This window comes from Anomalospiza imberbis, chromosome 4 (assembly GCF_031753505.1).
Source record: "Anomalospiza imberbis isolate Cuckoo-Finch-1a 21T00152 chromosome 4, ASM3175350v1, whole genome shotgun sequence".
Classification (NCBI taxonomy): Eukaryota; Metazoa; Chordata; class Aves; order Passeriformes; family Viduidae; genus Anomalospiza; species Anomalospiza imberbis.
Window position 1 is genome coordinate 49,739,207 of NC_089684.1, and position 16,040 is coordinate 49,755,246.

At 38.7% G+C, this 16,040-nt stretch overlaps 1 long non-coding RNA gene across 2 annotated transcripts; it reads left to right on the top strand.

Moving 5' to 3' along the window:
• Window positions 1-1,100: 1,100 nt before the first annotated feature.
• On the top strand, window positions 1,101-4,629 carry LOC137472917 (uncharacterized). Of its 2 annotated transcripts, none has more exons than XR_010998484.1 (2): window positions 1,101-4,028; window positions 4,423-4,629. It is a non-coding gene; the product is annotated as an uncharacterized lncRNA (long non-coding RNA). The 2 variants fall into 2 exon arrangements; XR_010998483.1 differs by having other exon boundaries at window positions 1,101-3,364.
• Window positions 4,630-16,040: the final 11,411 nt, after the last annotated feature.

The following is a 16,040-nucleotide window of genomic DNA, read 5'->3' on the forward strand; positions in this document are numbered from 1 at the left end:
CAGTGAGTGTACAGTAGTAATTGCTAGCCTGTTTCCCAAACATCGAACAGACAACTACCTACATGAATCAAACATATGTGGAAAAGATCTCAGTTTAGAGTCTGAAAGAGTGCTGTATTCTGGTATTTTAATAGTAGCATTATATGTAGGAAAAATGAGGGTCAGAGATAAGTGCTGAGCCACACTTTAGCTGTACCATGGGCCGACAGGAACACGGTTCCACTTTTTCAGTATATAAAAAGCTGGTATCAAGAGCACAGTGATCGATTTCTTCTGTTGAACCTCATGCTCAGCAAGAATTGATTTGGAAGTAATAGACCTAAATGAACTGAAGAAAATTTAAGATTTACTTTAGAAAGAACTTTCTAACTGTAAGGACTGGTAACAATGCAACAGCTGAGTTATTGAATCCCCATATCTGCAAGCTTTCACTTTCTTAGAGTGAGAAATGGTGGTGTTCCTGGATTGGAACAGATGAACGGGTTAGATTTTTTTTTTCTTTGTTTCATTCCTGCAATCATGATCTAAACATAAAAATAATAATCAGTACCTTTCTCACCTCCTAACCTTCCATGCATGAAGTTCTCTACTTTTTGTTCCCTGACTGCCACCCTTTTTAAGCTTTACACAGCTTCTTCACCCTTCTCCACTGTTTTTGTAGGTCTGGTTCTGAGAAAAAGATGTTTGAGCCACTTCTACTTCATTCCCCAGTGCAGCTGTGCTGGCAAAGTAAGCCTTCCACCAACTCCTTAGTCCTGAGTGATACAGTGTAGATGAATGGTGCTATATAAATGTAAATTTCAATTCATTCCCTTCATTTATTCAACAAGCTATCAACACAACCTTGTCATTTCAATTTTTCACACTTTTTTGTGGGGGTCTTCTGTCTCAGTTTAGTCTCATTTCCTCAGCTCAGTGCCAAAGGTGACTAGGCTGTATTAGAATTTACAGTCACTTTCTTTTTTAAGTGGTCAGATGTAATGAGAAGCAGGAGGAAGCCAGTTGCAGCCTTTTCCAGCCTTTCCCTTGGATTCATTACCCAGGCCCCAGCTGAACAGGTAGTGCCACCACCTCCACCACTGTACATGTGCAAGTATGTGCCCTGTTAGCTGTATTTTTCAAACTTTGGTAAGTGATGTACTTTAACACTGTTCAATGTAAATACTCAAAAAAAATTTACATAGGAAATACTAAGAACTAAAATCCCACATGGTGGGGAGGGAAATGCATTACAGGGGAATTAACTTTCACATCACCACCCCTTTCCCATTAGTGCCAGAAAGAAAAGATACTTTGCTTTTGCCATTCTGCCCAGGACTTTTTCTCCCACAGATAGTTTGAATATAGATTTTGAAGGTGAAAGTGTCCTTGTATGTAGTTATACAGACTCCTTCTAAGAGATACCTGTTCTCACATCAGCAGCAGCTTCCCAAATAGTTAATATTAACACATTCAAGAAGAAAAGGATGAAAAAGGTCCTTCCACAGTCCCCTATTGTATTCTGGCCATTTCCTATTTCTACATTGTTGTCTAAGTGCAAAAGAGACCTCTGGAAGTTAAAATGTCATTTTCACTGATATGACTGGCCATTATTAAATCACTTTTACAACATTTTTTGAGTCTTTTTGCCCTATCTGGCCTGTTTGCATCTTGTCACTTGACATCCTTCCAAACACTTTAAGCTACCCCACTAAATGTGGTTTCACACCAAATGGAGTTAGTAATTTGTCCTTACAAAGGACAACCAATAATACCATAATATGAGGTGTATGTGGGTTGGTCATTTTGCAGCCCTTTGTGGAAGTTGCACAATTTTATCTAAGATGTGTATGTTAATACCACAAGAATCCACAGGGAAAGTCCAAATGTGGAGTTAGATATACTTGATTTTGATCTGCTTTAGCACAGTGTCTGCTTTTCAGAATAAAATTTCTCTACCATCTCCTAGAGACTCTTTTCCATCTTCTTACTTCTGAGCCTTACAGAGTTGAAAATTATCTTCTTATTTGTCTTGACCTCTCATGCAATCTCCCCTTCTGTCTCTGCCTCTTGTATTAATTTTTCTCTTTACACTCTCTTAACTTCCTTCTGCAATCTTTCTAGTCCTCCTCTCTATCTAATGTTTTATAGCTTGCATATGCCTCTTTCTTAACCTTAATTACTTTTTGCACTTCCTACTCCTAGTGTATTTATTGCTTGATAGCACACATAAGCCTTGGCGTATATTCATTTATCTTTGAACGTTTCTCATTTGCCTTTGGTTCATTTGGTAGCAGTTCTGTACCTCAGCTAGAAGGCTGAGGGTTCAAGATTCACCCCAATATTAGGAGTGTTTCTCAGGGTGTTCATCCTACAGTGGATTTATAAGGCTTTTGGATACCATACTAGTGATTTCAGGCAGTACCTTCCATAGGCATTTCTTCTGCACAGCTCTGCTGCTTGCCAAGTTATCCAGGCAGGTAAAAGTTCAAGACTCCGCTGACTTTTATGGAAAGAGTAAGAAAACTAGTTGTCTTGGTTAGTACTTTGTAAACAAAATGTTTCCAAGGTCATCACTGTACATGTGAGTTATTATTAGCTTCTACCTGTGGTGATTTTCATTATTAGAACCCTGTGACATTTAATCAGGACAATTAAACAGTTTGATAGATGTTTCTTATGTAGGGGCATTGCAGAGAAATTAGTAATTTATTGAACCCTCTTTAAAAGGCACCAGCCTAGAGATAAGAGCCCCATACGTTAATCCTTTGGACCAGGAGCTACCCCTCCTGGTGTTTATTAAAAATAAACCTTGATTCAAATTACAGTGTAGGTATTGGACTCACCAAATTTTTATTTGCTAATACAACAAATTGATACTCTGCCTTCTTAAAGTAACTTCAAATTCATAAGTCTCTCTGTTAAAATTTTCAGACTTCTCTGAGTTTAGAGCTATCTCAGTGGTTTTACATCAGTGCAGTCAGAACCATGAGCAGTTCTACTTCACACTAGTTTGTAATAATAGACAAGATGGAGCACCTGAAATAGTCTCATTCTCTGTGATTTTTGTTTTTTATAGCTGCCTCTGACCTACCTTCCCCCTTTTTTTCTCCCTCCTATGACAGCAAGTAATATTGCTAAGTTCTATACTCTAATGATGAGGTTGGTTTATAATAATATTATGATCTTTTTTCTTAAAAAAAAAGTATTAGTATCCTTTGGGTTATTTTCTGAAGAATTCATCTTTGTGCAATTCATTGTCACATTTGCACGCTAACCTCTACCTCTGGTTGGAAAGGGTGTTACTGGAGAAAAGCTGCATTACAGAAAATTGCACCATAAAATAGCCATCCATATCCTGGTCAGATCCATGTCTGACAAAATGGTATGTAATGTTCATGGCAGGTGGATGTTAACTAAGATTTGCTACGCAGTTTTGGATATGTCTGCTCTGGATTTTATACTGACTTCTATGGGAGAAGAAACATAGATTTTAGTCACAAAATTATTGGATAGAGAAGGTCAATTGCTACTCCTCGTCATGCTGCTGCTATTCACTGTTCTTGTAGAAAGCCACAGGAAATCTGATGAATATATTTTTAATTATGTTTTGTTATAGTAAATGACACCAAAACTGCCTCTGATGATGTTGCCCATCAATTTAGTGGAAGATAACCCACAGAAACAAAAATAAAAACTGAGTTGGAAATCTACAGCTGATTTATAAATTGTCTGCTAAAGGCAATTTGCTCTCTTTGTCTGCTGCATTTACCCAATTGCTGCTGAAACTAATTGCTCTTTTCTGGGCATTCTTTAAAGAAAAAAAAAAAAAATCCAATGCCACACAGCAAAATAAACAAAAATGTGTGCCAATGTGAAGCAGCAAATTGTAATCAGAGCTCTCTGCTAATTATCAGCTGCTTATCAGAGAATCATGTCCAACACGCAAATGTAATTGCAAATGACAACAGGAACACGGCTATGACAAGCGCAAGGTGGAACATTTTCAAGCACATAGAGAGCTGTGGCAGTGTCAAGGTCTTTTTCAGGTCAGATCCCCAGCAGCTGATCTAGTTCTGTGCTGAGGGTGATTCAAAGGTTAAGTCTTATACCAAAGGGCTGTTCTGGTCAGACACATAATTGGAATAACAAAGTCAATATATGTTGCTGGTTGTGGGACACAATCTTCATTTGATCTCTCACACGGCAGATTAATTAAGTGTTATCAATTAATGGCCTGGTAAAAGTGAACACCCTGTTAGTCAGTTTTCCAAATAGTGTCAACCATATGCAAGCCCTGGGGGGGAAGGAGAGGGTGGGGGGAATCACCCCTGAATGGCACCACTGCTTTCCAGGAGCTGGAGAGCAAAAATAACAGGAATATAGATTGCAAATGTAAAACTAAAGAATTATAGATCCTTGGCATTGGCTCTCTTTTTACAGTGACTCTGAGCTTTGAGTGGAATGTGTTTGATTCAATCAGGCTCTCACCAAATCCTTTTGTGAGAAATACATTATCCTACACCAGTACATATCAAACTGAAGCAAGCAGCATGAGGGGCTGGGAGATGTGACACCTTTGAGCACCAAGGGACAGTACCTGGAGGAGCAATATGATGGCCTTCCTTCCCCCTGTTGTGACTGCTCAGGTGAGCGACTGCTCATTGGTGTCAATAATTGACGGTGTCAATGCATAGGTTTGCTGTGCCTAAGGTGCTCACCAGAAAGAAGTAGCAAAGTGTTTCTAAGCTTGGTGTAAAGAATAGTTCCTTGTGTGGTGTTTTTTTTTTTTTTTTAACCTATCTAATAAATTTTGCATTTCTAAGATTTTAGGAGTTGATTTACAAAAATAGAACTGAATAATTCAAGTGCATGAAAGCATCTAATTTGAACTGCATTTATTAAAGAAGTGTTTTGGGCATAAAGCAATGATTCTTCAGCCTACCCAATAACAACTAGTAGAGCTGAAATTCAAGCAGTCTTTACTGCTCTTCCTTATCAAAACCTGCTTAATTTTGCAAGTGCATCCCCAGAACTTGCTCAGGTAGGAAAAGATATTCAGGTTGCCTGCAAATACAAACTGGAGAGATACATTACTTAGAGAGAGTTTGTCTAAAAGTTGTTTGTTAAATGTTATCAGTGGGTCTTAATGTAAATTTTCCTGATAGTAGTAAGGCCTTTTAGGAATTTGGGGTATTTTAGTCCATGCAACAGCAACAAAATAGGGTTTGTCTCCATGTATTCCAAGTACTGGTGCTGTTAGAGATGTCTGAGTGGCTGTACAAATAGATGGACTTGGCTTAGAATAAAGCTCTTTCTCTTGCGAGGTGAAACACAGATACCATTTTATTTCAAGGTAGCTTCACATGCTGCACAGTGATGTTCCAGGTACAGGTATCCTACATTTCATGCAAATATTTGGGGAGAGGAAAAGCCCGATGCCAATTCAGACCAGAGGAACCAGATGTGACATGTAGCCTGCAGAGGGTTGGGCTGAAGAAAGGGGAGACTTCTGGGTTTGGGTGGTTTTTTTTGCTTTTCAGTAATTGCATTTGTTGTTGGAGGTTTTTTGACCAACGGGTGGATATAACTGTAGACCAAAGAGGTGCTAGTTGTCAGATGATAAAAAGGATGTAGTATCTAACTGTGCTTAATACATTTTTCAGCACCCTGTTTATCTGTCCTTCCTCTAAATTTTACCTGTTTCACTCTCATTAAATTGTGTTGTTTTCTCTGCATCCTCATGGTTTTGAATTTTGCTTGCCCTGGTTCCTGATATTGCAGATTTTCCAAGATTTTGGGATTCCCCCAAAAGCCCCAAGTTGGATGCCTTTCCAGAGTTTCTGGAGACCTGTATTTTGGATCATGGGTGCTTAGCACATTTTGTAGGATCTGGCTATTAGGACCTGCTCACCGGATTGGGTTTCACCGGAATGGGTTTCACAAGGCAAAAGAGAACAAAAATTTGAAACATTCCCTGCACCCAAAAAGCAGAGACCTGTGATCCATGGCAGGCCTGGTACAGTTATCCATGCTCTTCCATGGGCAAAGATAAATCTTTGGGACCACCAAGCCAGTACAGTTAGAACATTCTAAACTCTCCAGTTTAAGGGTCTGGGTTCTCTGATGGCCTGAAGCATAAGGTTCTCCCACCACACAGTGGCTGCTCTAAGTGATTGATGGCCAAGCAATGGTAGGAGAATAGTTTCATCACAACTTTTCTCTGTAAGACAATTCAAGTCTTGCTAAATTGCTCACCTTTACAGACTCTCTATAACCATTTTGGTCACTGAGTAATGTACATGCTTCATCATAATTTTCATTATATTTCTTGATAGAACAATTTATAATAAAATCACTTCTAAAAATGCACTTCCAAGTTGCAGCTCTATTTTTAAGGCAGAATAATCTTCTTCAGTTTTGTCTCCATGATTAAACATCTCAGTTTATTTAATGTATTTTTCTATTTTGCTTTAACATAAGCAAAAAAACCAGTTCCACAAAACTTCACTTTTCAAAAATATTTTGACAAGTGATTTACTGAAGTTATCTGATGAGTTTCAGAAGAAATATATGTCTTCTTGCCTTCCTATAATACTATGTGTAATAGCTGTGACTGTCTGTGTTTTTTCACATTGATAAGATGAAGAATGTAGAATTTCTGCCATCTCCATTTGTTATTTGGGACAAAAGGGATAATACCTTTTTCTGTAGCATTTGCCAATTTCTTGTGCTGCTTACAGCTTACTCCTTCTCCCTGCTGTTGGTTTGTTTCATTGGCCACATCCACAAGGCAGAATCTGTCAGTACCCAGATAATGTCGTCACCTCTGCAAACATGTTTCCTACTGACATTTCATATTGATAGAGAGAATGGCTGGAGCATCAGTGCACAAATTCCTGCCACATTGCTGTCAGGTTGTCCAGGTTGGAATGAAAATTGGATGGGGATGATGTGGGTAGGGGTCTTCTACTTGTTTTAAAAAATGGGCTAAATTGCAGGTGGATGCATTTCCAGTACTGGCAGAACAAAGCCAGACTTGCAAGGGTTTGCAGATTGTTGAGGTAAGAAAATACTGAAGGTTGGTGCCAGGCACATTATTAGCAGTTGCAGAGTCCTAAAGATGCTGAAGTTTGCTGCTGCTGAGGCCCTGGAAAAGGTTTTACAGTCAGTCAGCAAAAACAACAGGCAGCAGTACCAAAATCCTTTTGTTGGAATGTCTTGCTGGTCTTAAATTTATGGTGTCATGGTGGGTTTTTGCCAAGAACTTCCACATATTGGGATAGGAAACTTTCTGCTAAGCTTCTCTCAATAACCTTGTCTGAGATCCTGAGCTCCAGCTGAAAAAATGCTCCACTGTCATATTTTCTGTACAGTTTGAGGGATGTTTTTTGAAGCATAGAAATAGTTGGTGCCTTTGAGTGAAGCCTTTGTCCCTTGTTGCAAGCAACTGCTGAGTGCAGAGTGTCATTCTCTCTTCTCAAGCTTTTCCAGCTACATGAGACAGAAACACTGTTGTCCACGGCAAAGAATATCACAAAAGGAGGATTTATATACTCTTTAAGCAGGAGATCCTTAACTTAGGATTCTTGCTGTCTGTTACACATTCTCTGTTTTCTACTCTGCCACATCATGGACTTACCCCAGATTTTTTTTAGGAAAGTAAACTCAGTCTTCTTATTTTTGCCTGAAGCAAATGGATTGGCAATGTGAGCAACAGAGAAGTTCATCTTTATGCCAACAGCACAAAGACCTCCTCTGTCAGAGCAATTCAAACCTCTGAGTTATATACATAGAGCAAAAAGATGGACAAAGAGAGAGATAAGGTCTTTTGATGTGAAGCAACAACTCCTATTTCTGTTTATCTGAAATTTTTTTTTTATTGCTTCATCAAGGTCAGATCCCACTGCCAAATTAGAAACAGACAGTTTTAATTCATTTCCTACCAAGAAAGCTGGATTTTTGATAGAAGCATAATTATTTTGAAGGAAAGATTTCAACATGCCAGGCACAAGTTCTGAGAGTAAATGGTGACTATTTCTTTTCCAGTTCCTAAAGGAACATCTAACTATACTCTGACAAAACCTGCCTGGGTTCAAAGAAGCTCTGCTATCTCAGTGGTGGTAGCTGACTGCTTGTCTGAATATGTACAGCTCCACAGGAGACAGGTTCTGGAGAGTAATTGTTCCCCCGAATGAGCTGGGGTATTTGTGCTGCAAAAATTATACCATTTTAATAGAAAAACAACCCAGCATCTCACATTCCTATTTATTCCTAGAAGTACTCTCTATACTAAGAGTTTCACTGATGTCATTGCTGCTCTTCTTGCAGTAAGATGCTATTTTATCCAAGAAATACTGTGAGAATCCCAGCTAACCTCTGTTAACCACTCACAGCTGTGCTTTGGCAGAATGAGGAGGCTGCATGACTCAATAACCACTTTACATCATCTTATTCTTGATGTCAGGATGTAATGATGTAGAGATACCCCCCCATCCCCAATTTTGTGACAAAAACTTTAATTAAGGCTTAACAACAATTTTTTACCAGGAATGAAACTACCATTCTACCAAACTAATTTACCATTAAGAAAGAAAATTTCTCTGGTATCCTTAAAGTGGAAGTGCAGAGCTACAGTGTTTCTGTGCTGTTGAAGTGCTCTAAATGTAGACAGAACCTGAAGTTACTTCCCAAGCTGATCTACTTAAACTATTGCAAATGCCTTTGTGCAAACTCTTACACAAACTCTTAAACCCTGCATATACTGCTTCAGCTTAAATGGATTCCTTTCTGAATTAAGCCCAATTGAAATAAGCCGGGTTCAAATTGATTTAACATTGTCCACGTGGATTTTCAGTGGTGTGACTAAATTGATTTAAGAGCCTTCCTTCAGTTAAATGAATGCAACTTTTCTTACAGTAGGTTCTAAGTGTCTTGAGATCTGAGGCTAAAATTCAGTTTTCCACTGTGTGTTCAAAGAATCCCACTTGGCCTGTCTTCTGAGTAAAAGGAAGAGTTTGCCCTCCAATGGTCTGAAGTCTTACATCAATACAAAAACATCAGTGTCCTTTTACATGATTGTGTATTTTGTATTCTGGTTGATAGAAAAAGACAGTATTGTACAAGTAACTAGGAAAAAAAAAGGAAATTTAATCTTAGGGTTTTGACTGTGGCAACTGTTAATTAATGATCAAGTGAAAATGACCAAACATAACAGAGAGAATGCATAACTTCAAAGTAAAATAGATGTGGTCAGACTAATGATATAAACCACCTCTTTAATTCTGTATTCTGAATACATACAAATAATTTAGATTTCTTATACTTTGTTGTACTGTAAGGGAAGATGCACCTAGTTTAATTGTGTCCCATTGATTTTTTTTACCTTTTGTGAAATAACCCTTGTTTGGCATAATGAAACTTTTGTTTTCTGCAGCTCTTCTACATTGTCTCTTCTAAAAAATTCACCATTTACTCCTCTGCACAGAGCAAAAATCTTTCCTCAAAAATGAGGAAAGCACAATACCCTCTATTTCTGAAATCATTAGAATTGACTTGTAGACAATCAATGTGTTAAATGATGTAATTATCCAATGGTCCTTTCCCCACTTAAACCAGTTTGAAAGTTAAAGGTTTGTTTTAGATCAATTCCAACCACTTTGTGTGCAAATTGCACAACTGCCTTCTCCTTAATGTATCTCACAAATCCAATAGTGGCATTTCCATGTAAAATGGTTCTCTGATGAGTATTTCTGAGTGGGAATATGAACTTGTCTAAAAATGGAGAAAAGCTCTGACTCCTGAACATATCTTTCAGCCAGACCCAGGTGAGGCAGAAGTTACTGGCAATGATTCCACTGATTTAGGAGCTGTAAGTTTTCTTTTGTAGGCGTAGAACACAGAGCATTTTTGGGATGGTCCTAGACTCCAGGGCACACTTTGTAGTGTAGACACAGCGCCTGCCTTCTACACTGAGCCGTGGTGTGATAGATGTCACCCTCAGAGTCATCAGCCTTCTTGGCAGAAGGTCACTGGTTTCTTCAGGAAGGTGCTTGGCACACAACCCACCATCCCCAAGGATTGGGGCTGTTTCAGGCATCCTCAGAGAAGATGCTGGTGGCTGTCAGCTCTGGTACCAGACCCAAGAGGCACCTGCAGCCATCTGGAGCAGCATCAGGAGGGCATGTGGGACTTATGGCTGCATTTTGACTGAAGAAAGTGAGCCCTCGCTCAGGGGTCTGTTCTGCTGCAGCAGCTCAGGCGTGAGGTGCTAGGCTGCTGCAAGAAACTATGATGAAGGCCATCAAAATGGCATTTGTGGCACCAGGTGAGTCCACAAGGAATGTGTCTAGGCCAGCTGTGGCCAAGCCAGCTGAATTTCCCCATGTAGCTCCCTGGGGAGCAATAGAGAAGCAGCCCTGGCCAGCTTCACCAGCAGGTCTCTTCTCTCCCACCTCCCCACTGACAGGTTCCTCTTTTCTGCTGCAATGTGAGCTCTTGTGGCAAAAACTGCCCTGGCTTGAGTAGGTTCCAGTCTAGTCTTGGTGCAAGTGGCAACAGGACTGCTGAGTGGTGAAAGCCCACATTTAATGGTAGGCTCACACATGCAGAGTTCTTAGGGCAGCACAAAGCTTGGTCTGAAAAGAGAATGTCGCCACCTTAACAGCTGAGACAATGCAGGGATCTGTGTGCCTCAAATCCTTTAGATGACAGGAAACTGTCAGTTAATTAGACATTAAGGACTAGGTGCAAACGAGGGAAAAATAATCTTGAGTTAAAAATATATGGTGCTCATTGTGTATGTTTTTATTTGTTTAGATTTTGTTATTTAAACACAAGTTGTTAATTATCTAGCATGTGTCTTATTGACTAAGAGGAATAACCTTCATGTATTTGATGCATTGTAAAGCATATGCATACAAGTAAATAATGTGGAAACAAAGATTTTCGTGGTTTCATTAGCATGACGTTAGACTAATAAAGGCCCAGGCCTGCCTAATACTCTACCCTTGGCTTCATGGAGTTGTGTATAAAATTGGATCCCAGCTTACCAGGCCCACCTTACAGAGCTGTGTCTGAGCTTGATTTTGTTGTGCACTGAAAACTCACATCCTTTGCACATGTTACCTCCAGTGAAGTATGATGAGAATCTTAACTTTTGTGTTTCTTCCTTAGTTTTATGTGGACACTTACTGCATAATCCTAAAATTGCAATACTATCCTGCCCCTCTTTAATAGATATATTAATTATATTTCTCCCCCTTAATGGGCTGCTCACTTTATGGTTTGGGGACACAAAAGTAAATTTTAAAATCAATTATACAATTACATATGTAGCAATAATGGAGCACAGAGCTAATCGTCTTTGGGTCAGGACTATAACCTTCTCATAATGCAGGTTTCATTAGGGTAAGGTCTATTATTGCAAAGAATTACAGAAATAATGGGAGTGGGTGTATTCAGCAAGAAATAACAAATGAGGGTCTTTCCTAGATAAGAGAAGCTGTTTGCTGGCTGCAGTGTGATAGCAGGCCCCTATAGTGTATGTAAATTGATAGGGTCAACTTCCTTTGGTGTATGCAATGCACAGTGTACAAGAATTAATTTCCGTATCGTCCTGGAGAATGGCAGGAGGAGGGCTTCCAATTATCACTCATCACTGGATACAACTGAGCTAAACCACAGAGCAAAGAGTATGAAAAAGGCTGCAAGGAGACATGTGAGATGGGCTAAACACTGCTAGTGCAGCACTGAGGCATTGTGTGCTTAATTCTTTCTGTTATCTCCAGGGTTGGCAGCAGAAGTGATAGTTGCCTTTGCACATTGTCTTAGGTGTGCCTTTGAACAATTTGCTTTCAAATATTGTTTGCAAAAAAAAAAAAAATTCTCGTCTTGCAGATATTCACCATTCTAGTACACACATGTGAGCTTAATTTTACAACAGCTGGTAAGATGAGCTTAAACACTTAAACACTGCTTTTGTTTCACAGCAGGAAGATGATTTTTATGCCGGGTAAAGGACATACTCTTCAAAAGCATGTAAACATCAAAACCTTGAATATTTTTGTTCTAGATATGAGAGGTTGATGTTCATATATCTTTGAGGTTCTGGAAGCACACAGTTAATTCAGCATTAATGAATGCTGAACCCATACATGCCCTGATGCTTGCCCAGCTCCTGACCTTCGAGCCCAGGTCCTGGCAACCATCAGAGAATGCAGCTTCCCTTCAAAGTGAAGCACTTCCTTCTCCTGGTGTGTTGGGATGGCAAATCCCCTCCTTTTCCAGGTAAAAAATGCCATTGCAAGGGGATGGTAGAGAATACAAAATCCCCCAATCAGAGTTTATCCTGAGCCCCAGTTCCTTATGGTATCTGGGTGGGGTTAAGGTGCCACACTGGTGGTGTGACATGAGGGCTGCTTAGCCCTGTTTACAGCATGGAATCTGTGACAGTCACAAATTTCAGAAACCTCAGCACAGGGGTTACAGGCTGTTGTAAAAATACCAAGAGTGTAAACAAGGATAAGTTTAATTAAATTTTAATAGTGCTTGCTATTAAATCCCTTGCATTGCCTTTCTGCGTTGTCTTGATGGAATGTAACTGCTTAGTAATTACCTGTGATGTTAGTTAATGCTGCCTCTGAGCAGTGTGTAGGGCAAAAAATTTGATTTCATATTTAAAGAATTAGTTTTTAAAGTGTGTCTGTGGTTCCTAGACAGCTCTGAGTTGCTGAAAAGTGATGATTTTAAATAATATTTCCAGGAGTGAATTCACTATCACATTTAAGGCTATTATTATCTCTTAGTGGTTAATTAATGAGAATAAAAGAGGCCCTATGGCAGCTTTTTTTGAATTTCTGGCAAACTTCCCCACACTCTGAAATGATCAAGCTTTGGCCAAAAAGCCATAGCCTTCTCTACTGCATCACAATCCATCTAAATGGATTCCATCTAGCTAAAAGACAGGTCTCTCATTTGATATCTGGTGCATTACAGCACCTTGGTGAATCAGCTGAAAGGATCTTAATCTGACAAAACAAGGTGTTCTCCAAGTCTTGGAAACAGCTGAAGTTTAAAAGATGCAATGTGAATTAATAGATTTTTGAAAAGCAAAGTGGCTTAAGGACTTAGAAACATTAAGTTCAGCACATAAAAATACTTTTCTGTAACAGAGCTTTATGCAGCAACACCTGCACATGACACTATCTATATTAATATTCATAACATAGCTGTAATGATATATATAATTTAGCTTCCCCACCAATATAGATATGTACTTTACACAACTGTGGTTTATTGCAACGGATAAACACAGACGGCTCTTGAAAAATTTCTTATTGAAGCCTAAATTTAACAAGATTTTAACCAATCAACATTTAAATAGATATTTAATTTTGAATACATTTCACTACTCCTTAATTTTAGTGAAATTATTCCCATGCTTAAAATTAGAAATGTATTTAGGTATCCACTTGAATTTGGGCCCAAGTTGTTAATTTTCCAATCAATTGATTTTCATTTTCAGTATTAGGCCATAACAAGCAGATTTTTTCTCATCGAACATGAAAAATAAAATAAAATTGAAAGCCGTGATCCTAGCGGTATGGAGCAGTAAGGTTAAGAGTTTTTCAAAAAGCAAAATTAAAGATACACCCAACATTTGCAGGTCTTTTCAACTGATAACTATCTGCAAATCACTTACTAAACCCACCTTAGCTATAAATGCAGCAAAAAAATAGCTAAATACCCTTTTTTAGAGAGCTTAGTATAACTTAATCCCAGCATCTTTTTATAGCGTCCCAAAATACTTTGCAACACGGAGTCAAGGTTTTCTTTTCTTAAGGTCTTATTATGGAGAAAGTTAATTTCACTGTGAAGTCGGAGGCCTTACCTCCCCGGCTGCATTTCCAGCCCTCTGACAGCCCCATTCAGCTGGGCCCGCTGATGTGTTGTAGAGATTTGAAAGTAAAGAATTGCAAGGAGTGCAATTTAATCCCAAAGTCATTACCTAAATGCTGAGATAGGATGGGGATTACCACCAATGTAAATGAGATATGAGACAGCCAATGGATTAGGGGACCCTTTCTTTAGGATGACTTCAGCAAATAGGCTAAGATAAGGAAATCTTTGTAATTACATGGAGCTACACTGGTCAATTCTGACTTTTAAATACCGAGGCGCTGGAGAAAAGGAGAAAAACCCTACATATGTTATTCTGTGCAATATTAAGTAATTCCTTTCTGATTCTACAGAATCAATAGGAGAACATCATGCCAAATGAAAAGATGAGGGCTGCCTACATGTCCTTTTGTGACTGGTATCGTTCCATCATTTTTGGTAATATCATTTCCAAATTAAATTTTATGGTCCATTACATACTAGCTCAAACACTTTTCTAATGGAATCTTAAATGGAACTGACTTGCTTTGCGTGGGGTTTGTCTCTCAGTTAAGATGTTATTTAGTTCTAATTATCAGATAATGAACTCAGGAAATTTAATTTTTAATATTTATATGTCAAAAATCCATTGTACTTTGGTTAAAGGCTTTAAATTAAAAATTAACATGGACAGAATACTAATTGAATATTTTTCCTATCTATAAGAGTGAGAAATGAGTTACGTAGTTCCCAGATTAGCTTGTTACACTGCAACTGTTTACTTAAAAACTTAATTTAATCTTCATAAATAAATCACAAATAAGGAGATCAGGGAAAATGAGCCTGAGAAGCTTTAGGTATACAAGCTTAAAGTGCATGTCTTTATATGCATTGTCTCAATTTCATATCTGCAAGGTATCAGAGCATATGCAAATGTTTGGGCATAAATACTTTCCAAGTCATAGTGGTTGTTTTTATGGGTGTTCTCTCCATCAACATTTTCTTTCTTTGCCCACTTCTCACTTTGCTTTCAACAAAGAATATAAACTTGACTTTTCCGGTATTCTTTCACATGTCAGAGCAAGCCACATAAAATTACTGCAGAAATGAAAAAAATATATTTTTTGGACTGGAAAGCTTCAAGAAATGTCTGTCCATTTTTATGTCTGTCCTCTCTGATCTCTCTGTGATGGTTACTGAGCTGTGCTGTAACTGAGGAAAACTGGGTTCAATTCTATCTGCTGCTGTCTATTTGGGTGACCTGGGACAGGTCTTGTAAGGTGTGGGAATAAGAAAGGTCTGTTTCTATCTTACTGTTGTAACAGATGCTGGTAACTGAGATAAAGCCTCTGCAAATTATATATAACATATATGGAAAGAGACCTTCTTCAGAACAGAGCCACAGCAGAAAGCAGAGAGATTGAAGGGGTGTTGATCTTGTCCACATTAGTGTTTGTCCCCTTTTATTCTCCTATTAAAGAAAGACTAGTCTGGAGCTGACTTCCCTCTAAGGTCTTCAATTTCTCCCCAAGAAAGGGAGCAAGGGAAACACACTTTTAAAACTGTCTTTGCTCTGTGACAGGTTTTTCAGGAAGTCTGTAGGGTATCCATCCTTGGAGACACTCAAAACTATCCCGGACAGGGCCCTGAACAAACCATTCAAACTTCAAAGCCAGCCCCACTTTGAGTAAAGAGTTGGACCGGGGGACTTCCAAAGGTCCCTTTCCAGTTATTCTACAATTCAGTTACCTAGGTCCTAAAAGCTCTCTGACCTTTTAATGTGTGGGATGTAGACCTGTAGACCTGTACGATATAGACCTGTATCAGAAAAGATCCTTTTTTTAAAACTCACTTTCAAGAAAACTGGATGTGAAGAATGTCTTCCAATGATTTTTACCTAGATGTGTGTATCAGGTATTGTTGGTATGACATGATATATGAGTGCAGATGATGTATCACTTTGCTTAAAGAGACTGCAATCTATATGTCAATCACGATTAAATTCCTATCTAACTTCTCTGTAGTCTTGATTTACCAAACCAGTCTTGCGAGCTTCTGTCAAAGAAAAAAAAACTCAAGACAAACAATTCTTCTTCACTTCCTCCTCTGACACTAAAAGGAGGAGGAATCTGCTCAGTCAAATTTGCTGGTAGATACTCCAGATGTGAGTTTATGATTACTCT